Source organism: Phodopus roborovskii, unplaced genomic scaffold, assembly GCF_943737965.1.
Source record: "Phodopus roborovskii unplaced genomic scaffold, PHOROB, whole genome shotgun sequence".
In the NCBI taxonomy this organism is placed as follows: Eukaryota; Metazoa; Chordata; class Mammalia; order Rodentia; family Cricetidae; genus Phodopus; species Phodopus roborovskii.
The window spans coordinates 12,433,972-12,447,975 of record NW_026126651.1 but is presented as its reverse complement, the minus strand read 5'-3'; the positions used below and the strand labels follow the sequence as shown (position 1 = coordinate 12,447,975).

Below are 14,004 nucleotides of genomic sequence, written 5' to 3'. Positions count from 1 at the left end.
CTTACTTATACAACAGAAATCCATCCACTGCTTAGTTAGAAGTTTCATGGAATCTGACTGCCTGCAATATAGCTAAAGTAACACAAATTATAAAAAACCCAGAGACTGAGGTTGATTCTTTAAGCTGAAGGTCAGAAAAGCAAAGCAGCCAGCCACTAGCTCTCTATTCAAGCTCAGTCTGAAAGGGCTGATCCACACACAAGCTCTTTACCAAGTTATCAAACTGTTGACTCTCAGTGTGCCTGGAGAATGAAAAGCTCTTACTGGATACTGAACACCCTACTTTTATCTTTTATACCCCTCTATTTCTGTTATTAAAAGCATGTGATCTGTTACTCTTTAAGACAGTTTCATATAACTGAATGGCCTTGAACTCAGAGAGGAATATCTATCTCTTAATCCTGAGTCCTACGATTAATGGCTGCTGGGATGAAAAGTGTGTGACTGGCTTCTATGGCTTGTGGCTGACTTTGCTTTCTGAATACTCAGGCAAGCTTTAATCATAAATAATAGTTAATCAGCAGGTATAAAATTTCTTGCTCTCATGAGTTATATACCTTAAAACAGAAAATAGTGAGCAGTCTTCATTTATATTGTTATCAGAGAGTACTAAGTATGAAGGAAGTAATCACCTACTTAAGAGGATAATGATTAACTTCTTGAGATGAAAGATATAGCCCATACTGCTAAAAATGGTTAGGAACCTTAAACTAGAATGTTCATAGACATAATAAAAGTGATTACTCTCATTTTGATAGAGGAATATAGAATTAAAGTAAGTCCAAATGACATATTGATATACACATATCTATTAATAACCACCAATCATTCTTGTTTAAATCTCATCTTTCTGTTTGTCACAATGCTATTATTAAGGACAGGGAAATCAACACTAGGTTCTTTGTGCCTCTTATATTGTGTTACATTTATTATTAGTATTTAGTACATGCTACTTAAATAAACTGCTCATACTTTCTTAAACACATGTAATCCTGAAATATTATAAATACTATTTCTTACAACTAGAGATAATTAGAGATCTAGGACTATTAAATAGGCTAAGCAGAGTTGATTATACACATATGTAACTATGTATAATAAATATTCATAAGACAATGAGTGAGTTACAATCCATCTTCCCAGGTTTTGCTCCTTTATTCTCATTTCCTAACTGATACTAAAATTGTAAGAAAAAATTCAAAAATTCCAGTATCAATGAAAATAAAAAGAAAATGAGAACATTTTACTCACATTTCCTATTTTCAAAACAGTTATGGCAAAATAACATGTATACACATATACACACAAACATAAAAAATACTTATAATTGTTATGCAAGTCTTTGTACACTGCAAACATGTATTATTCTCATTGATCTATAAAGAGCCAAGTGACATACAGCTGGGCATGAAGATATTAGGTGAGAGATCCAGACTTGGAACACGCTGGGATGAAGGATTAGCTAGATGCAGAGGAAACAGGACTTATGGAAAATTGGGTAACGAGCTATGAGCCATGTGGTTGAACTTAGATAAAATATGTGGGTTAATTTCAGTTGTAGGAACTAGTTAGTAACAAGCCTAAACCATCAACTAAGCATCTATAATTAATAGTAAATTTCTGGGTGGTTAAAGCTGGTCAGTGGTTCCAATGGAAAACTATGTACAAATGTTGCTCAAACATTGAGTACCTACATATACATAAAACCTTATAAAGCTTAGAAGCACATGGCGGAGGGCCTGGACCCTGCTCAAAATGATAAGACAGACTTTGAGGACTCTACAGAATGACCTCACCCCATTCCCAGGAAGAAAAAAGGGGATAGGATAGAGGTTGGTGGGGAGAAGGGGTGGGGGTGGACAGGGGAGGATGGGAGGATTCAGGAACTGGGATTGATATGTAAAACAAGCTTGTTTCAAATTATATATATATATATATATATGGTACTAAAAACACAAAAATGGAGTCAAATATAGCTTCCTAGTCTCATGTCTCTCATGCTGTCTGCAGTATAGATTCAGTATAGAGACATGTCTCCTAGCCACTTAGGGCATCAGCTACCAGTGAAAGCCCCACCAGCACACCATGAGCTAAGCCACATAGCAGGTTCCAATAGTTTCTCAAACAGTCATGTAGGAATGAGACATCAGCCAAAGACCATCCACTAGCACCCAGAAGGAAACTAAGCAGTGAAATGACTGAGATTAACAATTTAAGGTTAAGCTCATGAAATAATAAAACAATATAGTAAACATGCTGTCTAAACTGGGCAACCAAGTTATAAAGGAAATTGACTACAGAATTTGCCAAGAAACAGGGTGGTCCTTCAGGGTTCCTGCTTCACAGAAGAAAACAACAAATGAACTTCTCCAATATAATACAGAAATGATATTCAAATTTCCTACTTCATGAAAAAGTCTGTCAGACAATATTACCTATGGGCTGAAGATAGTTGCACCAACATTACAGTGAAATTTTGGGTGACTGTCCAGGCAGTGAGATATCTCTGTCAATTATATTATTGTTTATTCTTTTCCTTAATTATGATAAAATATGTTATACATAAAACTAAAGGCCCAAAAAGACAAAAACATAGGAGAGATAATAGACTATTTTCTTTAAATTTTACCAAATGTAAATTAACTAAATATTATCTATAGTTCTTGTGTGATAACTGTTTTGTTATATATAACTTTACTATGTTAAAGTTAATACCATCCTTTTTAGTTCAACAGAAAAGAGATGTTGGGGAATGTCCTTCTGTATGCTATGAATATATTTTTCTCTTATTGGTTGATGAATAAAGAAGTTTTAGCCAATCGGATGGCAGTAGGTACCCAGGCAGGAAGGATAGGTTGGTTTGTATCCAGAGACAGCAGACCTGAACAAGGGGGAGCTCATGGACACAAAACTGATAGCTGGGAAACCAGCATAGGACCCACCCAGACTCCCTGAATGAGGGCAATCTATGGGACCTCTGACAGTGAAACCAAGATATATCCCTGGTGCACGAAAGGACTTCAGGAGCACTTTCCCCATGGCGAGATACTCCCTCAGCATAGAGACATGAGGGAGGGCCTAGGTCCTACCCAAAATGACTTGACAGATTTTGAAGATCCCTCCTGGAAGGTCTCACCATCCCTGGGGAGTGGATGAGCAATTGGACGGGGGGGGGGGCATGGGAGGATGGGGGGAGAACTGGGATTGATATGTAAAATAAGAAAAACATGAAATAATAATAATAATAAAAAAGTCATCCTGAGTGTCATAACACAGACCCAGAGAGATTAACATAATAGGTTACTCAAGCACAAGCTAAGGCCATGCTTTCAAAAGTAGTAAGAAGTCTCTTTTTCTTTTGGGTACTAGAGGCATACCAAAGCAGATGTGAAATTTGCTAAACTCCCTAGTCTCTATCAGACACTAAAGCATGAAGTAGATTACCTTCCTCGAAGATGATGAAGAACCTCAAGGCTGAGACAGGCTGTCACATCTTAAAAGAAGCAGTAGCTTCAGAAACAGGATGCTATTTCCTGCTTGTGAAGGAGACAGGATCAGGTGACTGGGAGCTGTAATGCTGGGAATTAAGCAATCCCTGCCTTTGCTGATTCCCACAGACTCTGTCTCCTGTACATGGCAGGTGAAGACCCCCCTTTTCTGGGTCAATATACAGCCGAGCTTTGGTTATATTCAGGACTAACTATGAACTGGAATATAGCCACAACATGGATCGTAAGCACCCTCCCAGTCGATACTTTATAAAGCATTCCTTGCCTCTTATAGAAGGTCTGTGTGCATTCAAATTCAGCATGGAATAAGATCCAATAAGGAGAATAATCACATTTAAGGCCATTTGCAATGGAAGCAAATCATGTGGAAATCATAGAGATGGCCAGCAGAGCTGTTGATTTCCCTCTCTCACCTAAATAATGTGTGTTGCAGTATGAGCAGCAAAACTGGAAGTGGCAAGAGGATAAATTTTAATTTACCCAGAGCTTTGACTCCAAATACCAAAAGAAAAAAAAAAAAATGAGCCCATGGTTTGTATGGTTGATCATACATTTGCTGATTGGTCCTACACCCTGTTTCTCAACCTGAAACCCTGCTTGTGGCTGCATGTCTCTGATCATATTCTGGAAGGCCAACTGCAGATTGCTGCTGACATTTTCTAATAGGCCATGTCAGATTCCACAGAAGGATTGCTTAAATACATAAAGTATACAATTCATATATAAAGAGTGATAGAGAATTAAAAACTAAAAGATTTGGAAAATTCGAATGACAAAAAAAAAAATCCTAAATGAAAACAAAAACAAAAGCAAAACAGGTTATCTCAAAGAAATCACAAGACAAAAAAAAAAAAAAACTGCTTATGAATGGCATTTCTTCCTGGGACCAGAATTTCCACAGAAGACACAAGAAAAACTTTTAAAAAATTCTAATATCACCAAACTGAGCCAAAAAATAAATAAATAAATAAATAAATAAATAGCTTCCTGCTACCTGGTTTCCAGGGCTAAGCTCAATGATAGTGGCAAATAGAGGAATGACCATAGCGTCTGCTTCTTGGCTGGGTGTCAGTGACTAAACAGGGAATGGCTATTTTAAAAGGCCATACTTAATGTTTAGTTGTGTGTTTCTATATCTCGTTCCATCTATTTCTGGAAGTGGGTTCTAACTTCTCAGTGTTGTGGATTATAGGATGGGTATTTTGGTTTATGACTAATAACCACTTGAGTGACAACATAAAATATTTGCCTTTTTGGATGTGGGTTACCTCACTGAGAATGTTATTTTCTGAATTCTAGAGTACAATCAAAGTGAAGAAGGACTGATAATATGAACAAAAGATTCAAGACAATAATGAGGAAACCCACAGAAACAGCTGAAGTGAGGAACTCAGAGATCACTGACTTCCTGTCTGAAAACTGGAGAACATGCACCAGACAAAACTAGACTTCCTCAACATAGGTGATAATGGTGAGGCTGGGGCAATATATGAGGACGGTCTAAGACATAACTCTAATGGCAAAGTATCTTAGTGAAGCCCATTCTATATGGAGAGATACCTTGTTCAGATAAGACACATAGGGAGTATACCTTGGTCCTATCTCAACCAGATGATGGGACAGACTTAGTAAACTTCCTTGGGGAGGCTTTACCCTCTTGCAGTAGGAGATTAAAGGTGGAATGGAGAGGAATAGTGGAGTGGGAGGAAGGTGGAACTGGGACTGGGTTATTAAAAATAAATTAACAAAGTTTAAGAAAGGAAAAAAAAATAAAAAAAGAGACACTATAATCAAGTTCTTCAATGGTGTTAATCAGTAAGCTATTCAGTGTCAGCATGGACCCAAAAACTTGTCAGAGCTATGGCTGTAATCATGGTTCCCTGATACCTCAGCCATGAAACTAGCACTCGGAGAACCAAAGAGAGAAGATCCAGTCACCACTGCCATGTTCCACCACATGCACTAAGGAGAAGAAACTAGAATCTGTATGTAAAATAAGATTGTTTTTAATTTAAATGAAAACCAAACGAAAAAGCAAAAAGTTTAGAAAATGTAAAGGGAAATACAAAGAAAATCAAAGCAAAACAAAAAACGAAAAAGACAAAAACAACCAATTCACCTGAGATCAAATAACATATGAAGCATTAATTATTTTCAAGGAAGTGTGTAATATTTCCCTGCCATAATCAATAAAACATTGATATCCAACAAGCTCATGCCCTGCCTGGTGTCAAAGATAAAAATGTGTTGACAAGTAAATATAAATGAGGTAAAACAGTTTCTGAATGCCAAAATTCAATCACAATACAAATACAGAACCTATGAGAAGAGGTAAACTGTTTATAGCTCCTCTAGAAATGAATTATTGCAAGAATATCTGCCCTGTATCAGTACAAATTATTGCTACTTCTGGATTTCTCTGAGTCATTGTTTTCAGTGAAACAGAATTCACCACACAAAAATTTCAGCTGGATGGACAGCAAACAAAGAGATTTGACAATTTCTGCTTCACAAGTTCTGGGACTGCTAGACCACAAATTTTTTACTGATTTTCATGCTTATTCGCGAGATAAAACTCAGCACTTCATACATTCAATACAAGTCTATTGCTGAATGACCAACTACCCAGCTATGGATATTTAGGCTACATGTAAAAAATAATCACCTTACTATAACCCAAGAAACACACTGCAGCAAACACTTTCAAACCCTCCAGTTTTCCTCTGTCCCATCTCTGATGCTATCCTCTGAGTTCCCTCTAGAGCACTGAAATTTGGGGAAACGGAAAAGGGTCTGTGCTGAACCCTGTGATCATAATGCATGCAGAGGAAAATGAGAAGCACAGACGACTCCGCCCCATATGCCGTCTCAAACATAAATTAATCATCTGTCAAAGATCTCACCTATGTTCGATCAATTTTTCAGAATGTTTCAACACATTTTCAGTTCATCAGATGACCACGTTCACATTTCTCTTAAATCTTAATGAAGGTGAGCAAGCAGCAGCCTGCCCCAAGACGAGCCACTTCCAACACTGAGCTCATTTCCGTTTCCGGGAGTGCCACGGAGTCAGCTGGCAGTGGGCCAGGGTTGTGACGGGATTGTTGACGCCACAATTAGAGAAACCGAACTCAGCTTGTCCTGCCTCAGCATGTAGGCTTAGGAATTGCAGAGTGACCTGGAGGAGAGTGCAGCTGAGCTGCAGGGATCAATTTGAAGCCACAGCTTCCCTAAAACCATCTGATGTTACTGCTGATGGAGCTGAGCAGCTGCTTCCTGCACCTCCATCTACAGGACTTGATCGGGAATGCACTGATGGTGCTGAAACCTGAGCTGCTCAATCAGAGAAGACTGAGCATGCTGGTGGACAGGAACAGCCAGTGCTGCAACAAAGGCTTGCTGCTGGAGAGCCTGAACCTGTAGCCAGTACGTTGCAGACTCCTGATACTCAACCTCATAGGCAACTGTTTCCAGGAGGTGCCTGCCTAGCTTTTGGATCTGGGAGCTATCACACCCTTTTCCTGGGCTGGGACCATCTTCGGAGTATACCCACTGTGGTGGAAAACTTTCAAAATTTACAGTGCTTATGCCTTTGAAGAAACTTATTTAATGAAATCCCACCAGAATTAGCAAATCTACCTTCTCTTAATTCCTTGGTGTTACGTGACAACAAAATTCAAAGTGTACCTGCCTCGTCGGCTTTCATGGTTGCATTCACATATTTTCTCAGTCTTCACAATCACTTGCTGACATACCTTATTCATATGGAAGAGTTTAGTTTTTGTGGAAATCCATTGCTTCTTCCTTTTGTTAGAGATTTAACATATGACCATTTAACTCTTCTGGAATCAGCTGCAAACACATTTGTAGTTCAGAAGTATTTCTTACACTCCCTATGATCTTCCTGGAGTCTTAGATACTTGTGTTCAGACAGTAATTGCAGCCTATTTTGACAGTGTGTCAGACTAATTATGTTTGTTGATGTCTGTGGGAGTATCACCTCCCCCGATACATTATTTGTGTTCTCCAGAATGCTCTACCACCTGCAGCGATGTCTCACTCAGCTCCAAAGGAGTGACTCTAACTCAAAAGATGAAGCCAGTGATGCTGCACACAGAATGTTCTTGTAAAACAGTAGGGGGTGTTGAACAAATACTAAAACTATGCAAAGATGATTTAAAAAGAAACAAGAGATTGAAGATGATTGGAAACAGTGGTTTTATCTTGAATGTCCATGTAAGAGTTCCAATGATGTGAAAGGTTTTGCATTTCAAGTATCCATGTAGCATGATGGAGTCCAATTCTTTGTTTATATTTTCAAATATAATTTATTCTGAATGGCAGTTTAAAATTCAGCTGGTTGAATTCACAATTTTCAATTAAGTCTTTGATAAAACTCTAGCAGAATGTTATACTCTGGGGAGTAGTCATAATTAGCCATAGTTGTCACCAGGGATAGTTGGGTTGACTAAAGTAAGACATCATGACATTTGTACTACAAGAGTTGTTCTGGTTTGACTGAAAACTATGCCATGAATAGAATGAGCCTCCTACTTGTGTCAACCCTGGGCTTAAGTCTCAGACAAACTGACTGGTATATTAAGTAATATCACTCTTAAATGGAATATTTAAAGTTCAACTCTCGATTTTTGTGATTGCTACTAACTGTGATGTGTTATAGTGTCTTAATCCTAGCAAGGATATTGAAGCTTATTCTAGAAATAATTTCAGAGCAACCTACATCCTGACACGGTGCAAAACACTTGGAAATATGCTTTAACAGAGGAAGTAATGAGCAGTATAGATAATGCCTGAGTCCAGAAGGCCTGGAACTCTTTATGTAGAATGGTATGACCAGGAACTCAGAGATTCAACTGTCTCTACCTCCCAGTGCCACCACCTACTTCCATGTCATCTTAACTTCATTTTGTTAACTGCAATTATCTCATGTAATCTTGGCTTTTAAGTTTATGGCAGGCTACAGGCATGATAATTCCATTTGCCAAAAGCCAGAATTATTCTAAATAGCAATGGCTCATAGACTCTAAACCAAGTATTACAAGTGGACCATCGATTCTAAAACTGGAAATGTAAATGTCAAATACATTTTCTCATAAATTCTTTACTATATGGTAGGATATCACATATATTAAGCTATCATTTGGGCTTATGTAATGATTAATGCACCATGACTTTATCATGTTGGCTTTTAACTCAGAAACTGAACAGCTCACTAATTTTCATTCCTCACATTGAGATGATTTTACTTAATCTGTTTATATCTGCCTCTACTACCTTGTGGGGCTGACATTAAAGTTATGTGCCACCACCTACTTTTATGTGTTACAGGGATGATGCCACATCTTTAAAGAGAACCAGTTGTTCAAGAAGCAAAAATCTCCTTGCTACACAGGAGACAGAATCAGATAAATCACAGCTGTAATACAAGGAATGATACAATCCCCAAAATTACTCATTTCCATGGATTCTGTTCCCTGTATATGCAAGGAGAAGTTTTGTTTGTCTGAACCAAATTGTGTTTTTGTTATACCCTGGAGCTAATGAGAGCTGGAATGTAGTCAGAGTCTGCCTGGTAAGAAACTGCAATTGCAATTCTGAAAACTTGTAAGAGCTCCTTGCCTCACACTGAAGGTCTGGATGCATTCAAATGGTTCTTGGAATCAGAACCAATAAGGAAAATGATCTTAATTCCACCAATGGAGTGCAAATCCTGAATTCATCTTGGAGATCTCATTCAGAGTTGCTGATTAATTTCTCCCTCTCACCTAAATGTGTGCAACAGTAGGAACAATGAAATGAGAAGTAGAAAACAGAAAAAATATAATTTATCCTATATCTTGAATAAAACAAACAAAACAGAAAAACATCTTTGGGTAAGTAGGAGTGGAGTGAATTATATCTAGCTGCTTGGGTTTATATCCTGGTTATCTACAGGAAATACTCCCTCTCCTACCTTATGATGGCTGATAGTGATTTCTGAGCTGAAAATTACAGCTAGCTTATATTTTCTGATGTCATGTCAGAGTCACCAAATGCATTTATCTGGGGAATCTGATCACAGAGTCCCAGGTACCTAAGTAAGAATTCTTCCAAACATAGCCATTTTCATAATGTAAATTCCAGTGTCCCATATGATCAATACAAGACATGTTACTATCAGATACTGATTCAGAAGTAACTCTCCCTTGCACATATTGCAGGATTCAAAACTGATCCAGGGATGACAGATATTAAGGATATTAGGGTGAAACAGTGGCTTTAGAGACAAGTACAATACCTGCACTACCAACAGGAGCAAGTAAGTCAGCATAGCAGTGTAGGAAATCCCACCAAATCCCTACTTATCCTAGGTCTATATTGTTTCTGTCTCCTGATGGTCTATGGGAAAGTTCCTCTTCTCTGGAGTCGATTATAAACAGGCTTTGACTAATTCCAGCTAAGAGTTGAACAATAGCCAGGAGCCTGACTGGAAAAATACTCCAGTGCAGGCATTTTTACTAGAACAGATTGGCTCCTATTGGAAGAGAGAAGGCATTTAGAGATCTAGCAAGATTTCAAACCCAGCAAATGACTGCAGTTCTTGAAGATCTCCCTCAGAGCTGCTGATCTCTCTCCCTTCTCCCTGTTTGTTGTCAAAGAAGCTGGGAAATTGAATTTGGAAGACAGAATTAAATGTAATTTGCCCTTGACTCTACTCTACCCCACCTCTATTTAACAGTGTACAACACTGCCTAATTGTGGCTGGATGCTGAGAAAGTTTCTAGCTGCTTTTGTCTATAACCTAGCTTCAACAGGAAAGCCTGCATTCCTTTCAGGAAATTCTGATTATAACTCTGGGTTTACTAGTGCATCTGGATGTTTACCATCTGTGATAGTTTTGTCATTTTTTACATTTGTGTTTTCAATATACTGGAATTATATTTATAATATATTATCAGTTGTATAATATGTATTGTTGTATAATCATATAAGTATGTAGTTGAATTATAATACTATACACACACACATATATACATATACACACACGCACACAGACACACAGACACACACACACATATATGTATATGTATCAGATGCTATATAAAAAGTGGTTGGTTTGAAAAAAAAAGAAAAAAAAATGATGCTTCAGCCTATCTTCCAAAGTGACCCTACTGGAACATAGTATCTCATATTACCTTCATTAAAAAATAAAAATAAAAATCATGAAAGAAACTTGCAAATGTAACTGATAAAACTCATATTTGCTTTACAAGAGACAAAAATAATTTCATCCAAAGAAAAGCTTGTCAGTGATCCAAGAATGAATTTCCAAGTACTTGCTGGAGGGGAAGGAGCAGGGGCTGTGATAGTGATGTGGTGTTTTTGAGAAGATTATCTACTGCAGTAATAAATGGAAAGGATCAGCAGGAGTGGGAAGTGGGAACACTGGTGGGTGGGTGGGATAGCTCTATCATGGTCTCCACTTGCAATGCATATTCTTGCATATGAATAATCAATCAATGGTGGATTTCCACCATACAAAGTAAGTAAATATTTCTCCACCAGAACCTGTGACAAATTTTAGTTTTATATATTTTTATTTCATTATATAGAAAAAAAACAATTGTCCAGTAGCAAGTAAACTATATCCTTTCTCTTTAGCTTTGATAATGCTAGAAGTATTTACAAAGTTTCAGATGGAGAAAACTCTTTAGCATAAACAGCAGTGTACCATTGATTCTAAATCTGAAAATAATGAAAATGCCACTATCAAATACATTTTCTTGTAATTTCTTAACTACTTGTTAGGATATCACTTATAACAATCATTTGGGGTTATGTGGTGACTGGGTCTTCCTTTCTGGGTCTATCACATTAATAAACCATGAGTTTATAATGTTTGCTTTTTACCCACAAAATGTACAGCTCACTAATTTTAATTCCTACCTTTAGTTGCTTTTTCCTTATTCTGCTTCTGCTTATATTATTCTCTATATTATTCTACAAAGGCTTGGTGGTGGGAGAAGTAACTGTTGTAGAAATATATTAACATTTTACCTCACGATAAAACATATACAAATGCAAATGCTATAATCAGTTTCACACTCAAGATTATATAAAAGGAACATATTAATATGTGTTTTACATTGGTTTCAGTATTTGAGTGATGTAGCAGATTTAAGGGATGACAAAAATATTTATATTTCAAATATAAAGTCTGAATCACACTGTTTGCTGTCCTGATAATTTTCCATTCAATACTACAGATCTGAAGGCTCAAGAAACTGATTTGTGTATTCCTGCTATGCTTGTACTCTTAAGAATATATCCCTTGCCTTGACACTGCTAGACCAAAGATTGTTTTCTTTTCGTATACAATAATGGAATGCAGGGTGTCAAGCCAAGGTTTAGTAGATATTGTCAAAATGAATCCTGGACAGATCCTAAGTATTGCCTATCAGAAAGCAGTGAGATTGAGGTAAACAGTGTGTATGGAAGAATTTTGTGTACCCTACCCTGTTCAATGATTTTGCTGGTATAGTTTTTTTGTAATACAATCTTTGTTCATGGAAGTGAATCAGACATGTGTATGTTCTTCACATGCACTGTAACAGATGTTATTGATTGTAACTTCAGTCTTTTGTAGATTTCATAAATAAAACTACAATATAATAACTATTCTCACAATAGATCTCCCAAGGAAGAGAAAACAGCATGACACCCCTAGTCTGTGTCAGACACAAAATCCTCAACTGAAGTATTTTTAATGCAGGTACTGCAAAACTTCAATGCTCAAAACAGTTTTCACAGTATGAAAGATAATATGTAGTTCAATAAGCAGGAATCTCTTTGCTATATAGGTGACAGGGTCAGATTAAACAAATCTGTACTACAAGATATAAAACTGTCCCTGAATTTCATAATTTGTATGTGTTGTGTCTCCGGCATATATCAGGAGCAGTTAGTTCCTTTATCTGGGAAAATAGACAGTGGGATTTTGTTATGCCCAGGAGCAATTTGGAATAAAGTTAGAGGCTGGCTGGTAAGAACCTGCAATTCTGAAAACATATAAGCTAATCTTGTCTCTCTCTGAGTGTCTGTGTGCATTCAAATTTTGCTTGGAACCTGAACCAATAAGGAGAGTGATCTCATTTCCACCAATGGAAAGCAAATCCTGAGGAAATCTTGGAGATCTCCTTCAGAAATGCTGAATCATTTCTCTCTCCCAGTTCTTGGTGCTTCACCAAGAACAACGACATAGAAATTGGATGACAGGAAATAATATGATTTATCCTAGTTCCTGAATACAATAAACAAAAGGGAAAAACCTCCTCTGGTAAGTAGGGGTGAATATATATCCAGCTACTTGGGTCAATATCCAGGCTGCATGTATGAAATTCTCCCTCTCTGCCTTCTGATTTCTGATTATGATTCTGTGCTGCTAATAACAGCTGGCTAGTAATATTTTCTTATGTAATGTCAGATTGGTCAAATGCACTTAATTGAGGAATTTGACACTTGAAATTCACAGAGTCCCAGGTGGCTAAGTAAGAATTCTCCAAAACATAGATATTTTTACTGTATGTGATCAATATGAGCCCTGTTCCTGTTAAGTATAGAGTTAAAAGAAAATCTTACTTGCACATAATGCCGGATCAAAGACTCGGCCAGAAATCACAGATATTAAGGCTGCAACTTTGGATTCAGAGACAGGGGTACGTTTCATTTTCAGGAAACAGGAGCAGTTACTCGTGGCAAGATTGTGGAAATATTTTCCTATCCTAGATTTTAATTGCCCCTGTCTCCTGCAGGTCTCCAGGACAGTTTCCTTTCTCTGGGGTTGTTTACAGTCAGCCTTTGGCTAAATCCAGCTAGGAGCTGGAATTTAGCCAGAAGCCTGACTGGAAAAACCCTCCAGTGCTGACATTTTTATTAGATGTGTTTGCCTCCCATTGGACAAGGCAAGCATCTTGAGATGCACTAGGAACAAATCAGGAGAAAGATCTCAAAGCATGGATGGAAAGGAAATGACTGCATTTCTTGGAGATCTCCACAAGAGCTGCTGATTCATCTATCTCTCCCTCCTCCCTATTTGTGTGAAAAAAACAGGGGAAATCAATTGGGAAGACAGGATGAAATATTGCTTCCCCTTGAATCTGCCTATATTTAGCAGTAAACACCACTGCCTAATGGTGGCTGGTGGATGAGCTAATTTCTAGTTTTGTTTTGTTTTTTTTTTTTCTGAGATTCTAGCTATTTACCTGTCAGTGTCCATTCCTGTTCAGAGACTCGTAGAAATGACACTAGTCTGCCTAGCCTAGCATGTCTGGCTGCAGAGTCTTTGTGATGACATCTTAAAATTTTCCAACTATGCTTTTTATATAGTTGAATTATATGTATATTATTATATAAATTATGAAATATATATTGTAAGGGCACAGGCTTTAGAGGGCTGAATATAGTACAAGAATTTTGCATATTTTTCCTCTTGTTG

The 14,004-nt window shown here is 37.4% G+C and overlaps 1 pseudogene; it reads left to right on the top strand.

Annotated features, from left to right (window-relative positions):
- Positions 1-6,764: 6,764 nt before the first annotated feature.
- LOC127213921 (leucine-rich repeat-containing protein 58-like) lies at positions 6,765-7,639 on the top strand (annotated as a pseudogene).
- Positions 7,640-14,004: the final 6,365 nt, after the last annotated feature.